Source organism: Aotus nancymaae, unplaced genomic scaffold (assembly GCF_030222135.1).
Source record: "Aotus nancymaae isolate 86718 unplaced genomic scaffold, 86718_ANA_hifiasm-v0.15.2.pri h1tg000006l, whole genome shotgun sequence".
NCBI classification, from domain to species: domain Eukaryota; kingdom Metazoa; phylum Chordata; class Mammalia; order Primates; family Aotidae; genus Aotus; species Aotus nancymaae.
In genome coordinates this window covers 67,959,485-67,976,086 of record NW_026988417.1, presented here as the reverse complement: position 1 = coordinate 67,976,086, position 16,602 = coordinate 67,959,485, and positions in this window count along the sequence as shown.

The following is a 16,602-nucleotide window of genomic DNA, read 5'->3' as shown; positions in this document are numbered from 1 at the left end:
ATGCCGAGAACAAGCACAGAATAACTTAGCTTCTTGTTACAGGAAATACTCCTCAAAATAAGACTCTGAATCAACTAAACTTACAGCTTAATTATCAAGATTTGCTTTGAGATCCCTGCCTTACTGTGCACATTATTCTAAAGCTGCTGGGTCATAATACTCCATAGTCCCAACCAGTGACCTGCCTTGCAAGACCTGCCTAAAAACCACCCAGTAAGATCTTAAAGCCTATACATATCCTCTTCTGACTTCTTTCTTCCAAGATGCTACTAAGACTCAGTCAAGGGGCTCTTCTTTGTCACTGAAGAAAGTCTAATAAACTTAATTTATGCCTAATACATTTTCCTGGTATCTTTTAGGGGAGTCCACAAGAACCATTCTCATTTGATATCCTATAGCTCCAGCTATAACTTCAGCTTCATCCTCCCCACTGATCTGCAATTCTTTCATTCTCATCTATTAAATAATAGTATTTGTAAAACTTTTCTCTTCCAAATGTCAATAGCAACACTATATCCTTCAATTTCAGCAAATGCTCTAACTTTATTCTCTCTTCCCTATCCTAAAAAGATAGGAAGTGAGCTATAAAAAGTTTCAGTGTAGAGCTATCTTTATGCTCTCTGTTGGTGCCTACAGCTCCTGGGGTGGTCATCTCACTGACTAATCTCATTCTTATTAATCTTCAGCCATTTGCCCTTGAAATAAAAGTATTCCACAAGATTGTCTTTTTACCTTTTCTTTGAGGCCAATCTCATTCAGTTCTATAGTTTCAACAATAGTCTTTATGAAGATAATTTTACTAATTAGTGTTTCCAGTTCTAACATCATATGAATTGCAGGCATAAAATTGTGACAAGAGTGAACCCTGGACTCAATACTTTGATCTTTCTCATGATCTTTCTTTCTTGTCCCAGATCTGATCTTTCTCTTATACTTTTCATCTCAGTTAATGAAAATCGTAATGACCATTCATTGACAGGGAAAATGAATAACAAAGTAATAATAATAATAATAATAATAATAACCAATCTAGTTGTGGTAGGATTTTTGGTTAAGAAGAGCTTATTTTGTTTTTCTCCACAGATGTAAAATGGAATCATAAAGGTTTTTTTCTGTTCTACCATTCAGGTGTGCAAAATAAAAATAGAGCTTTTATATTTTCTATTTTGCATCAAAAGGAATGAGAGAGAAGACTTAAATATATGTTCCTCAATGCATAATGATCTTTAAAAACTGACTTGCTTCTTTTCCCCTAAACCCCCAAATTGCAGATGTCTGTAAGTCTTCCTGCACATTCCCTTCCTCATTCTTCTCATTGATGGGGAGCAGAAAGAGTCACAAAAGACTAATATTGTGATAACCCTGCCCAGGAAGACTAACTACCCTGTCTCCTGTCAGAATAATTAAGAAATTAGTCTTGTGTGATTTATTAGTCTTTCATTGTAAATGGCAGCTTTGGTGGATGAAATAAATTAGCCAGTGCAGGGAACTCAGGTTAGAAAGATATGGTGACTGGTTTCTTGGATGGAGAGGTTGCGGCCAGGGGAGTTGCACCTCCATTCAGCCATGGCCCTCAGGTTGTTTTGTGCAGCAGAGCTGCTGAGTTTTGTCTTGGTCCTCTCTTCTACATGAGAATCAAACACTTTGGCATGCAGGGTTAGTTGGTTTATCTCTTCAATGATGAGATGCTGTGCTATCATTTTCACTGTGCTTTGTTGGTGTCATGTTACCATTATCATGGGGCTAAACTGCACTTTGGTCTCCTTCAGAATTTCAAACAGTACATGGCACAAAAATTATTTAACCTTCACCCCTATTAATTTATATTCTCTAGCAGTTAGGTTTTCTGGCTGGGGCGGTATAGGATCTCCACAAGACATGCTGGGCTGACTCCTGCTTCTCTTCCCCTTTGTTTATTCTCCTTCACAGAAATTCCTGGGGTAGGATTGAAGAGGCTTTCTTTTACACCTCTTTTCATCCTTATTCCTCTTCTTAGAGGGATTTCCTTCACATCATATTGGATTCATTTTCATAGTGGCATGCACTCCCCCTACCCTTCCCCAAAAGTATAATGGTAGAATGGTTACGAGAAACATGCTTTCTGGGTAAAGCAAAGTCCAAATGAATTTAACTCATTTAAAGTATTTTCTCTGCTATCACAAAATTCACTGATACATAGAAGTTTTATGGGCGGGGTACTTGCAAATTTGCAAAGGGTTCTGATGGAATTCCAGCAGAGAAAGGACTGAGACCCAATCCTTTCAGCCTGAGTTCAAAGTTACAGATATCATAATTTGTCAAGGTGGAAGGATGTCTCTGACTGAGGCCTAGTGTCAGAGAAAGGCACAAGGCCGGGTGGAGCAGATGGAGAGAATGAAGCCTTGGCCTCTGGTGCATCAATTTCTCAGAGAGGCTCAATCCAAGAGGAAAGAGATACTTGGTTGAACTGGAGAGAGGCACACACACCCAGGGGAAAGGGGCATAATACAGCATGCTTTGCCATCACTGTTTACCTCACCCAGAAAAATAATTTCTTTAGGAGTTTAAATAGCTGTGAAATAATTTTTAATCATTTGTTGCTCTCAAAATTTAATAAAGCTGATCTGTTCAGATAGCTTTCTGGCCATCTGTCACTGACAATCTATTCCTCTGGTTTGAGGAAACCTCCATGGCCCAGACATTCTCTGCTACTCCATCCTGCCCTGTTCCCTGAGCCTGGGGACATGAGGCTGGTGCTGACATTTGGGTTCCCTGACAGCAATGCTGCCAAAATCAGTGATGCAGATTAGGGAATCTGCCAGGCTCTCAAGCCTGTTCTGCTGGACAGTTTGGCCAATCATAAGTTTGTCACTTCATCTCATGACTGTGTACTGGCTAATGCAGCTGTTAGGATTTTAGAAAAGTGGTGGTAGCCACATAGGGGTTTAAAGGCCACTGCTTCCTGATCAGGCTGTCATGTTTTATTATACAAATATGGCACATGGCATTTCTGACTTGTTGGTGGGGATGGAGTGCTAATGGATAGTAGTGTCTTCTCTGTATTACCATATTTCTTTTATTCCAAGGCTCACTACCAACTTAATAACTAATTTTTAGAAAGAAAAAAAGTCACACTGCTTCCATAACGTTAAATGTATGTATTGATTGCGAGGTGTGTGTCCTGATTTCAGAAACATTTAACTCACAGGAAACGCCTTCATTAAATGATCAAGGAAATAAAAGATTTCATGAATATATAATGATTATGCTGGCCAGGCAGGACTCATGGAGTGTGATGAGAAAACAACTTTACCTCCTGTGCACCTCATCAAGCCCGCTTTGACGTTTGTAGGGGTAGTTTTTCTCCAACCACTTAAACCAAGGCCCATAAATTTTCTGGTTACCCTGCATGGCTCCAAAATGCAATTTCAATTTAACACTTAATATGTCCAAACCAAGTGAAGAGATTGAAGAATTAAATGATTCTCGTACTAGGATCTTTTGCATGAAGTCCATTTGGCACAAGGGATGGCAATGATTCCATCTGATTGTTATGACTCTTTCCTTTATCCCCAAGCACCCAGTGGAACGTTTCTAGGTTCTTTCTGCTGAGGTCCCCTTGGACCTTCAGGTTTTTCTTAGAATCTTAGAAACTTCAAACCAGCTTTCTCATGCATAATCCACAGGAAATATTCATACTTTTTCACCCTAAAACCCTGGGAACACAGGACAATCCCATTGGAGCCACCATACCTCATTTCTTTATCAGAAATATCTCATAAAACTACTGTGCTCAGGCTAGATACTGCCAAATTCTGGTGGCCATTTACTGGATATTGCCTTGTCTTACTTGGTACAACTGTTGCTCTTTGGGCATCCCAAGTTCTCTGGGTGTAATTGTGGGCCTCCATCAACTACCAATGCAAAAACACAGGAGGTCTTTTGATGCCAGGATTCTGCTATGACCAGGCAAAGTGAAGAAATGCCCACCCTCCTTTTGTGTCATAGTTTGTTAGAAGGATCACAAAACACTGTTTAAAAAAATAATTCTAGATTTACGGGTACAAATTAAATCGTGTTACACGCATAGATTGTATAATGGCTAAGTCAGGGCTTTTTGGGTATCTATCACCTGAATAATGTACACTGTACCCATTAGATAGTTTCTCATCATCCATCCTTTTGGTATCCCCTCATCTTTTCAGTCTCTGTTGCCTATCTTTCTACTCTCTATGTCTATGTGTATACATTTTTTTATCTCCCACTTATGAGAACATGTGATATTTTACTTTCTCTGTACAATTTGTTTTACTTAAAATAATGACTTTCAGTTCCATTTATGTTGCTACAAAAGACATAATTTAACTCTTTATATGGCCACATAGTATTCCATTGTGTATACAAACCACATTTTCTTTATCCAACCTTCTGTTGATGAATACTTAGGTTGATTTCATGACTTTGCTATTGTTAATAGTGCTTTGATAAATGTGAGTACAAGAATCTTTTTGTTATATTGATTTCTTTCCCTTTGGGTAGACAACCAGTAGTGAGATTGCTAGATCAAATGGTAGTTCTATTTTTAGCTCTTTGAGAAGTCTCCATACTGTTTCCCATAGAGGTTGCACTAATTTACATCCCTAACAACAGTATATAGGAGTTCCCTTTTCTCTGCATTCTCATCAGTGATTCTTGTTTCTTGACTTTTTATTAATAGCCATTGTGACTTAATTTGCATTTATGTGATGATTAGTGATGTTGAGCATTTTTTTTCATATACCTGTTGGCTATTTATATGTCTTCTTTTAAAAAATTTCTATTCACATTCTTTGCCCACTTTTTTTTTTTTTTTTTTTTGAGACAGAGTCTCATTCTGTTGCCCAGGCTGGAGTATAGGAGTACAGTGACACAATCATGGCTCACTGCAGCCTCAACTTCCCAGGCTCAAATAATCCTCCCACCGCAGCCTCCTGGAAAGCTAGGACTAGAGTGTGCACCACCATGCCCAGCTAGTTTTCTATTTTTTACAGAGACAGTGGGGAGGAGGGTGGTCTCACTATGCTGCCCAGGCTAGTCTCACACTCCTGGGCTCAAGCAATCCTCCCACCTCAGCCTTTTGAAGTGCTGGGATTACAGGCATAAGCCACTATGCTCGGCCTCTTTGCCTACTTTTTAATAGGATTATTTGTGGGTTCCTTTTTGGGGAGAGTTGTTTGGGTTCCTTGTATATTCTGGTTATTAGTCCTTCATCAGATGAATAGCTTGTAAATATTTTCTCTCATTCTGAAGGTTATAGATTCACTCCATTAATTATTATTATTATTATTATTTTGCTGTGCAGAAGCTTTTTGTTTTGTCTTGTTTGTCTATTTTTGCTGTTGTTGTATGTGCTTTTGAGGTCTTAGTTACAAGTTCTTTGACTAGATCAATGTCCAGGAGAGTTTTCACTAGGTTTTCTTGTAGTATTTTTATAGTTTTGGGTTTTATGTTTAAGTTGTTAATTCATCTTGAGTTGATTTTTTTATATTGTGAGAGATAGGAGTCCAATTTAAATATTTTGCATGTGGCTATCCAATTTTCCCAGCACCAATTATTAAAAAGAGTATCCTTTCCCTAATATATCTTCTTGTTAACTTTATCAAAGATCAGTTGACTATAAATATGTGGCTTTATTTCTGTGTTCTCTATTCTGTTCTATTTATTTGTTTCTATTTTTATACCAGTACCATGCTGTTTTGGTTACTATAGTCTTGTAATACAATTTTAAGTCAGGTAATGTGATGCTTCCAGCTTTGTTCTTTTTGCATGGAATTGCTTTGGCTATTTGGGCTCTTCTTTGGTTCCATATAAATTTTAGGATTGTTTTTTCTAATTCTGTGAAAAACAAAATTGGCATTTTCATAATGATAATGCACTGAATTTTTAGATATCTTTAGGCACAATGGTCATTTTTACAATATTAGTTCTGATTCATAAGCCTGGAATGTTTTTCTGTTTTGTCATCTATAACTTATTTCATTAGTGTACAAAACAGTTTTGACCCTATATTTTTAAAAATTGTTTAGCGAACCCAGTCTTTCAGTTTTTATTAATTAATTTGATCTTTCTTGAACATAGACATCGAGGAGTTAGGAGGCAAATAAGAATAATAAACACTGTGATGCATTCAAAATAACTATTTTTCTGTCAACTAAGGCTTTGTTGCTGTCAGGATCCTGGAGTCTGTTTTCCTCTTCCTTAAGTATGAATTCTCTCAGGAAGCAACTGGGTCATTCTGCAATGGCCAGCAGGCTGGCTGCCACAGTAGTTAGCCAAACACGTCCAGACATGTTGCATATTCAAGCTGGGAGCTTAGCTTCTGGCAATGAAGTAGTCAAGTATCATAACAGAAAAGAAGCTTACATAATCAGATCTCTATCATTTGGCGGATGGAGCAACTAAGGTTGAGAGAGATAAAATTATTTGGTCAAGATCATACCCTGGTTAGTGACAGAACTGAGACAAAGCCCTCATCTCCTGATATCTTGACAAGTGAGAGTTCTGTCGTCTGTCTTTACCAGATGAGGATATACTGAAATTATATATAGAGAGTATCATATTCAGAAAACTACTTTCTGGTTTCAGAATCAAGTAACATTATATACCCCATGTGTTAAAAAAAGGCAGCAAAGTTTAACTCAGGACAATTCTATATATGTGCAATGTCTGCCAGTTCTAGGTGGCAATGTTGCCAATTGAAAAAAAAAATTACAGAAGAGAAGATTCACTGTTTTTTCTCTCTTTCTTCTTCTTTTTTTTTTTTTTTCTACTTCAATTACAGTATGGGTTTTCCCAGTAGTTTCTTCAAATCTGAGGTAAAGCTTGGCAGACTGGGATTGATTGTTTTCTTTGTTGTTAGTCTAGATGAGTGGAAGCTCCTGGTAAATTATGGGGATTTTTGAATAAAATGGACAACTTTTAGCTTTCCAAAATTACTCAGAAAGAATGCTAGTCTTGAAAATAAACCCAAAGACTTTCCCATAGTAGAGTCATAGAAGCTGTGAGAGTTGCCTAGGTGGGTTATGTTCAAGGCATCCCAATACTATATGGAAATGCAGACTAGAGTTCTTGAGTCCCTAAGGGAAGTGCACAAGTGGCTGGTCAGGAAAGATCTCAACAGTGGAATTAGAAAGACAGAGAAAGAGAATGAGAATGAATGGACTGAGAAGGGGAGGACAAGGTGGGCTGAGGGCCTCAGTGGCATGTGCTAAGAGGAAAATGACTGAGGCCCAAGGCCAGTCTGGATGAACTGTGACTCAGTGAAGACTGGCAAAAACAGAGAAAGGCTCCCTCTTTGACCAAATGTAGTCAAGCTCCTCTGAACCCTCTTTTTGACTAGGCCTTGACTGTAGCACCATCCTGTTTTTGGTCCGCTTAGTTCAGTGTAAGCAAGGAATCCTGCTAAGTCATCTCCCCACCCTTGATAGCTGATCAATTTCTTTATCCCCCACCATGTTGTATAAGTCCTTGGGCCGACTTCAGTAAGAATCCTGTTATGTTAGCTTAGCAAGAGTTCCCCTACCCTTGATGTCTCCTCTTAGTAATTTTCCATCTAATGACTCCTTCACTCTGCCCCTTGGCTATCAGTATCCACTTGTCTTTGCTATATTCAGAGTTGAGCCCAATCTTTCTCCTTTATTGCAAACCTCTATTGCAATAGTCTTGAATAAAGTCTTCCTTACTATTTTAACAAATGTGAGAATAATTTTTTTTTTTTAGCACCCAGACCCCATGCACCCTCTTTACCCACCAACTGGGGCTGGGATGTTATGTCCAGATGCTGCCTGAAAGTAAGGGAGAAACAAAACCCTGAACTGATGAGAAATTAACCAAAAGAGCCAGAGAAGTAACCACAAGAACTAAGTTATCTTGAAATGGTACAATTAAGCATTTCCATTTACAGTAAAAGTTGGGGCTGGTAAGTCCAGGTTTGGAAAAGTAAAGTTGTATGGCTTTGTATGTCTCAGCTACTTTACTTCATTTAAGAACCATGTATTTCTAAAAAAAAGTCACCTCTAGGGTAATTTAATTTTTTTAACTCCAGAAAAATAAAATGTACCTTTTGCAGAAAATGATTAATGTGTATTAACAGATGTATTTGCCTTATCACATTAACCCTCTGTGCTTCAAGGAGAGGCAAGAGGGCTGCTCAAATTTTGTTGTTTCTGGAAATTTTTTTACTGTGAACCTTTCTCACTTAATAATTTAAAAAAAGCATTTATAGCCTCAGGTATGCCTCTCCACCACATAATTTGCATGTACTTAATCAGGATCTTATTTTTATTATTAAAAAAAATCCAGTCCCTATGATTATCGGTGTTTATGAGCTCTCCATCTAATAGCCAGAGGTCTGTCTCACTTAGTCTAGCTCTCTGCAAAATTTAGCGAGCTGCTGTTCATCAGGCACTAAATGTCAGGGTGACAAATTGCCAAATCCAGGGCAGCTTCTCCTCCCAGCAGTGAGCACTTTTCAGATCATTTTGCTTTTAAGGTTTTTTTCTCCTTGTTTCTAATGGAAGAGAGAGAAGGGGGAGGGGGAACGATAGTAATGCACTTTGTTCAGTTACTTAGTTCTAAGTCAATAGTTTTCCCCAATGCAAAGAGATGTTATTCCCTTTATAGCTCCAGGTCTGGTTAGATTTCTGAAAGGTCAGGGAGCACATCCAGCACATCAAGGAATCATGCCTCATTTTAAAGGTGCAATTTTTGTCTTTTTCTCCTGAAGGCTGATGATAATATTTCTAAAGTTTAAGGAGTAAAATGATGTGTAGTAAACAGACATTTATTACTACCTTTTGAAAATTGTGGAGTACTAGCTCTGGTATTCTGACCTATTTGTTGAAGCATTCAGTATGCAATTTGTCAGTTGATATTTATAGTTACAAGAGCTCTTTCTTTAGAAAGAGGTCCCTTTGTACTGGAGTCTGAAGGAAAAAAATGGGAGTGTAAATTGGGCATCTTTAAAAATAATCTGCTGAACTAACATACTTGGAACAATGTGTCATCAACCATTCTTTCTCTCATTCTATTCTCTAACATACAGTTATGTAGTCAAGAGAAACTCTGGGGCCAGGGATATACCTACAACTTGAGATGAAAACTTGAGGACAAGTGCCCTTGCAGTGGTATGAGATTGAACTGAATACCTACAAAATCCCTTTCAAATTTGAAACTCATTTATATAATTTATGCTCTTAAATTTTCTTTGGCATCAATTATTTGAATAATTCAGGTGATAAGGTGTATGTGTTATCCAAGTTCAAGGCCACTCTTTTACTGGTAGCTTTCTTGAGATGAATGACCTTTATTTCCCATATTTCATCTACCATGGAGTCTGACAGTGGCATTGGAATACTATCAATCATCAGACATTATGATTCCTTCTAAACTATTCTTTTCATCCTTCAAGCAAAATTCTTCTCTCTCATAATGCTTCTACCCTCAGATTATATACCCTTCTTTGGTATCATTCAAGTTAGCTCACTCCTGGATTTTCCTTATAGTCTCAGTCATTCCATATAATCTCTTCACATTATCATCATCATGTTTGATGTCAGGGCCCATGGCTTTTAATAATCTACCAACCTGGCTTTAGAGTTTCCTGATATCCTTCACTTCAGTAATGATCATCTGATGACAGCAATCTATATCCATGGGCACACCTATTATCTTATTGTTACATACAACTGCTCCACCTCTGGAATTCTAAATTCCATTTTACTCTAACCTCTAAACATAATCTATATTTGCCTTTGACCTCATTGAAATTCTGGGCCCAACCATTTCATCCGTTTTCACCCCCTTAATAACTCAAGTTTTCCCCCTATTTAGATCTCTTATGCCTATTTAGATCTAGCCGAGATTGCATTCCACTATAAGAAAGAAAATTCAACCAGTAGTTTAGTTTAAATAAATAGTTGCTTATTTTTCTCATGTAATAGAACATTTAAAGGTAGCAGTTTACTTTAAAGGTTTTAGATGCTCTGGAGTGTTTTGCTAGAGCTGCTGTAACAAAGTACCACAGACTGAGTGATATAATCAACAGAAGTTTATTGTCCAGAGTTCTAGAGACTAGATGTACAAAATCATGATGTCGATCTGCATTTCATTGCTTTAGGGCAAAAATAAAGAGAGATAAATAAATAAATAAATAAATTGCTGTGGTGGTAATTTCCAGTGACTTCCAAAGCATCAAGTTCAGCCAACTTCTTTATTTCCTACTTGCCACCTTATTTGACTTCACTGGGGCACTGGAAATGTCTAATACTGTGGCTCCTGAGAGGTATCTCTCCTGGCTCTGCTTCTCTCTGATTTTTCCTTCTTTCTCTCCTTTACTGGCTTCTGTTCTTTCACGTGTAACTTGAATGTTGTGTTCTCCTTGGAGGGTTGTTCTTAGCTTCCTTCTCTATTTGTTCTCCATTCTCTCTCTGGACATTTACTTCCCTGTTTTCACCATGACTCAAATCTCTACGCAACTCTTTCCCCTGAGTTCTGATTACTATGTCAAAACTACCCTCTGGATGCTGGTTCCTGGTATTCCACAGGGATCTTAAATTCAACTTACTCAAAACAAAGTTTATTATCTGCTTTCCTTTATGTCTCTGCCCTCCCTCCCTCTCCTTCTCTCTTTTTTCTTTTCCTCCCTCCCTTCCTTCCTTCTTTCCTTCCTTTCTCTCTCCCTCCCTCCTTTCTTTCTTTTTCTTTTCCTTTTCTTTCCTTTCTTCTCCTTCCTTCCTTCTTTCCTTCCTTTTCTTTCTTTCTTCTTTTTTTCCTTCTCCCTTACACTAGTAAAAATGAATCCTACATCATCTGAGATGCTGTTCATTTTATTACCACACTGAATGATCACCATGTTTTGAAGAATTCTTACAGCTGAATTTTCTGCATTTTCTTTGCTCCTTGTGGTTCATGTGATTTTTTTTTTTTTTTTTTTTTTTTTTGCCTGGTCTAGAGAAATAGGCCAAACTGATGTCCCTATCTCCTTTCTGACACCCATACAATCCATCTTCCAATCTTTCACATTACTAATGTCACAAGGCCCATCAATTCATGTATATATCCATGCTTCAAAAAATTCCTATTAACAGGACACAGCTTCCAACTTTTGGTTTGCAAAAAAGGCTCCACATAGTCAAGCCCCTGTCTCTTAAGCCTTATCTCTTGTTGTCTCTCCCATCTCCCAAAACCCCACGCTTTTGCTGTATCAAAATATTTGCAGTGTTTCCTATATATACAGTCTTTTTCACTTATCTATGCCTTTGGTAATATAGCCCCCTTGGGCAGAAATATCCTCTGCCGTCATTTGATGATTATCTGAAGTGCTTCTTTTATAGAGACTTTCCTCACCCCTTCACCATTCTTTGGAGAAAAATGTCTACCCTCTTTTGTGTTCCTTCCATATGCTTATGTCAAAGCTTCTTCACACTTTATTATAGTTTCTTATTTATATGTCTGTCTCTTCCTTTATACTCTAATGTGATTGAGGGATTTAGAGTAGGGACTGAACCTCATACATCTGTGAGTCCACAGCATCTTAAAGCCTAGTATACAGTTGTAGGGGTGTCTATGTGAATTCCTGTTTAATGGAGTGCAAAAGCACTGAATTAAAATTTGAAAGATGAGGCTCAAGTGTTGACTCCACCATTTATCAGCTGTGTGACTTTGGGAAAGTCATCTGATCTTTCTGAATCTTAATATTATATGAGTATTTTAAAACTCTTATCATGTGCTAATCTGTGCATTTAACCAGAGGATCTACCCATCCTACCCATCTGTGGTGAGCCTCACTCTGGAGGTTCAATACTCCGTAAGCTGTTAAAATATATTCAGATATTGGCTGGTATTATCACTATGGTCAATGCTTAGATATTAGCAAACATTGATGAAAATAAGAGCACTGATAAGTCACTTTCAGGCAAGAATGTGCATTTGCTATTACTGGGAATAATGACATGCATTTATCCATTAGCTGAGTAGTGTTTGTAACTCAAGATTAATAAATAAAAAGGTCTTGTTTCTTGTTAACACCTGAGTGGCTTGGCATATTTGGTTAGTTTACTGTCTGGAATAACAATAGTTTAAAAGCATTGAGAATACCCTTGAAACGCTAAATTACATTTAGATTCTTTTTTTGATCATATGCAAAAATTGTTTCTTGTGTCTCTTAACTCATTTGAACAGACATACTTTATCAAAGCAACTTGGGGTTACGTTGATACTGGCTAAGAGTGTATATATTTTTGTATTTTTTGATGGTGCTTTGTTCGTGTCTCAGGCTTAGGGCCACCCTGTTAACATTCTGGTCTGTGTGTGAGAAGCTGCTTTCCTGCCTGTTTCATGTCCTGCAGTTGCATTTGCTCATGAGATTGTGATATTCTCTCTTCATATTCTTTTTGACAATTGAAAGCAGAAAGTATTCTTGAGTATTCTTTTTAGCAAGGTTGTGGGGTAGGTAGTATTCACTGAGGCCTGGTAATTTTCATTCCTTGTTATGTTGATGTTCCTCACCTGCTCTTCCCCACCACACCCTCTTCCCCCTCGACCAAGCCTTCTGTATCCTCACTCTCTGCCCTCTCTGGCAAAGCCTTTACCCACCAGAGAGAAAGTGTGCAGTTTGTTGTTAAGAGCTGAATTACATTGTCCTAAAGTTCATTTGTAGTAGCCCTAACTCCGAGTACCTTGGAATGTGACTATATTTGGAGAAAAGATATTTAAAGAGGTGGCTAAGTTAAAATAAGCCTGTTAGGGTGGACCCAAATTCACTCTGACAAGTGTCCTTATAAGAAGAGGAAATTTGCACACAAAAACAGACACTAAGGATGTGAGCACACAGAGACAAGAGCATGTGAGGACACAGAGGATGAAATTCAGATGAAATGAATCTGAAAACTTTGGAGAAACTAGAATTCGTGAAACTTGGTCCTTGGATATTGGATATGAGAAAGATGAAGGAAAATTAGGGTGTTTAGATTTTTGCCTTGAGTGGTTAGTTGCATTCTGATGTCCTTAATGGAAATGGTCACTACAGAAAGATGAGCAGGTGCGATAGTGAAGTGCAAGGAAAGATATTCTTCCTTTGTTTAGGGACGTGTTGACTTTTGCAGGGCCCGTGGGACACCATGGTGGAGCTGTTTACATCAGTCTGGCCTGGAGATTTCGAGTTGGTAAATTGCCACCATTCAAAGGCTAGTAACACCTAAGAGCAGTTTTTGTTTGTTGGTTTTTTGTTTGCTTGTTTTTCACCCAGGGGTTGCTTGTGAGAAGAAAGCACCACATGCAGAAGATGAAACTTACTGAGATATCAGCATTTAGGGAATGACCAGCAAAATAGGAGCCTAGGAAAGAGGCAGAGCACAATTGTGAGATCTAGGAAAGTGGACAATCACGAAAAGCAAGTGGACAAAGGAAGTTTCAAAGTGGAGAGAGTGCAGCTCTTTTTGAAAGCTTCAATTATTGACATTCAGTTATCAACAGTTATGTAAAGAAGTTTTAAAAATGTATATGGCATTTCCTAGTGTTCCCAAGTCACGTTGTAGAGGTGGCTTGATATCCTTCTTCATTCTTGGCTCTTAAAACCTGATTCTGGCCAGGCACGGTGGCTCACGCCTGTAATCCCAGCACTTTGGGAGGCCAACATGGGTGGATCACCTGAGGTCAGGAGCGTGAGACCAGGCTGGCCAACATGGTGAAACTCTGTTTCTACTAAAAATACAAAAATCAGCCAGGTGTGGTGATGCATATCTGTAGTCCCAGCTATTTGGGAGGCTGAGGCAGGAGAATCGCTTGAACCTGAGAGGTGGAGGTTGAAGTGAGCTGAGATCATGCCATTGCACTCCAGCCTGGGTGACAAGAGCAAAACTGAATACAAAACAAAACAAGACAAACCCCAAAACCTGATTCTACTTGACTTCAGCATGGCCAGTCCTGCCTCTGAGAAAGTCAATCGATACTCTTCTTCAAGCTGCACAGGCCTCTATCCTCATCTTTACTCCTGAAACTCTATTGGCTTAAGATTTGGCCCTACATTGGGAATTCAAGAATCTGGTATCTTAACCTAAGCCAATGTAATAATAATGTTCTCCTTACTGACTCCCAAGTGACATTTTAAAACTTTATTTAAAAAAATCTTCCCTGGAGACATAAAAGTGGCCAAGAAACATATGAAGAAATGTTTCACATTACTAATCATCAGAGAAATGCAAATAAAACCACAATGAGATATCATCTCACATCAGTCAGAATGGCTATTATTACAAAGTCAAAAAGCAATAGACACTGGTGGGGCTGTGGAGAAAGGAAATGTGTATATACTGTCGATGGGGATCTAAATTAGTTCAGCTGCTGTGGAAAGTAGTTTGGAAATTTCTCAGAGACACTTAAAACAGAACTACCATTTGACCCAGTAATCTCATCACTGGATATGTATCTAAAAGAAAACAAATTTTCCTACCAAAAAGGTATATTTACTTTCCTGTTCATTGCAGCACTATTCACAATAGCAAAGACAAGTGCCCATCAATAGTGGATTGGATAAAGAAAATCTGTGCAGCCATGAAAAAAATGAAACCATGTTCTTTGCAGCAACATGGATGCAGCTGGAGGCCATTATCCTAAGAGAATTAATGCAGGAACAGAATACCAAATATCACATGTTCTCACTTATAGGTGGGAACTATTCCATTGGGTACTCACAGACATAAAGATGGCAACAATAGAAACTAAGGACTACTAGAGGAGGAAGGTAAGAAGGGGGACAAGGATTAAAATCTAACTGTTGGATACTATGCTCAGTATCTGAGTGGCGAGATCATTTGTAATCCAAACCTCAGCATCATGCAATATACCGAGGTGACAAGCCTGTACATATATCCCCTGATTCTAAAATAAAAGTTTTAAAAAAACCTTCCTTTGAATGTGTTAGCTTATTTTTGCAATTCCTGATTTATTTCTGGTTTTTAGGGAATTACAGAATCTTAGAGGTGGAAGAACTTTCGTGGATCATCTTTCTCCATGAAAGTCTTAAACCCCGAAGTTTAAGAGCCCTTTTTAGAATATTCTTGCCAAAATGATTATTCAGGCTGCTCAAAAACTTTCATGAGCTCATTGCATTCCAGGCAACCCTTCCATTGTTGACTGGATCTCATGGTAATTTTTGAACATGGCCTTGACTAGCCCGCAGTATGCCTTTGTGGGAATTGGAAACAGGTGCTCCCTGGGGGTATATGCAAATCCTGATAAGTTATGACTTTCACTCATTAATTCTAGTTCTGTGAACTACAGAGGGAGGGACAAATTCCATTTTAGTTATTCAGTGTTCAAAGAGAGCTCTCTTATTGCTACCTAGGTCTTCTCTTTAGGGAAACCTTCATTCCTTGTTGAAAGGACATTATGCCGGGCGCGGTGGCTCACGCCTGTAATCCCAGCACTTTGGGAGGCCGAGGCGGGTGGATCACGAGGTCAAGAGATCAAGACCATCCTGGTCAACATGGTGAAACCCCGTCTCTACTAAAAATACAAAAAATTAGCTGGGCATGGTGGCGCGTGCCTGTAATCCCAGCTACTCAGGAGGCTGAGGCAGGAGAATTGCCTGAACCCAGGAGGCGGAGGTTGCGGTGAGCCGAGATCGCGCCATTGCACTCCAGCCTGGGTAACAAGAGCGAAACTCCGTCTCAAAAAAAAAAAAAAAAAAAAAAAAAAAAAAGGACATGATTTGGATACCCTGTGATCTGTTCTCTCCCCTTCTGGGTTATTACTCAACAGATCTTAGTATCCTTATCTTCAAACAGTAGATACTCATTCTTTGTTTATATTTTTGATATACATATAGATGTTTTTATGATAAGAGCACTAATATTTTTAACAGTCCTTTTAATTGACAGTTGCATATTCTAGACTGAAGTCTCAGTTCAATTTCATGGTGGTGACAGAAGTATAAGCACCCTTGTGTGGTTACTTCCTTTTTATCTATCCTTTGCTCAGGTAGTTGCACTAGTAAACTGAATAGAGACTCCAACTGCATTTGGCTGGTGCAGCTCTGGCACCACTGTGCTAGTTATTGTGAAGCTTTCTGCATATATCAAGCATTTTGAGAACAGCTCTACCACATCTTTGGAAACTTCAAATGCATTAGAGTCTGGAGATCCTTCCCTCGGAGATGGGAAAAGGAGGCAAGGAAGTATTCTTTCCACTAAAGCGAGAATAAATAATAATTACTGTCTAAGGTCAATGTGGAGGGGTATCTCAAAGCAACCAATCTTCTTTGTTTGGTGACTTCGTATTTAGCTGCTGAACAGGAAAACCCAAAGACATTAATGAAAGTATTTCATTTTACCTCAGACTTTGCCTTATTGTGAGCTAGTGAGCCAGTACAGGGGCTCACATAAAGTGTTTGGCTGCTTCCAGAGAAACCAAAACCTACTTCAGAAAAGATCAGCATTGAGACCAATGTGTGAAGAGAATTTTAGGAAAACATAAAGCAAAACAGATTAGTGGCTCTAAACCCCAGGTCCAATAAATGGCATCTGTTCCTCCATTGTCTTTGTGCTTGATCTGATTGATAACATTTATTTTTTTGTTTATATGATA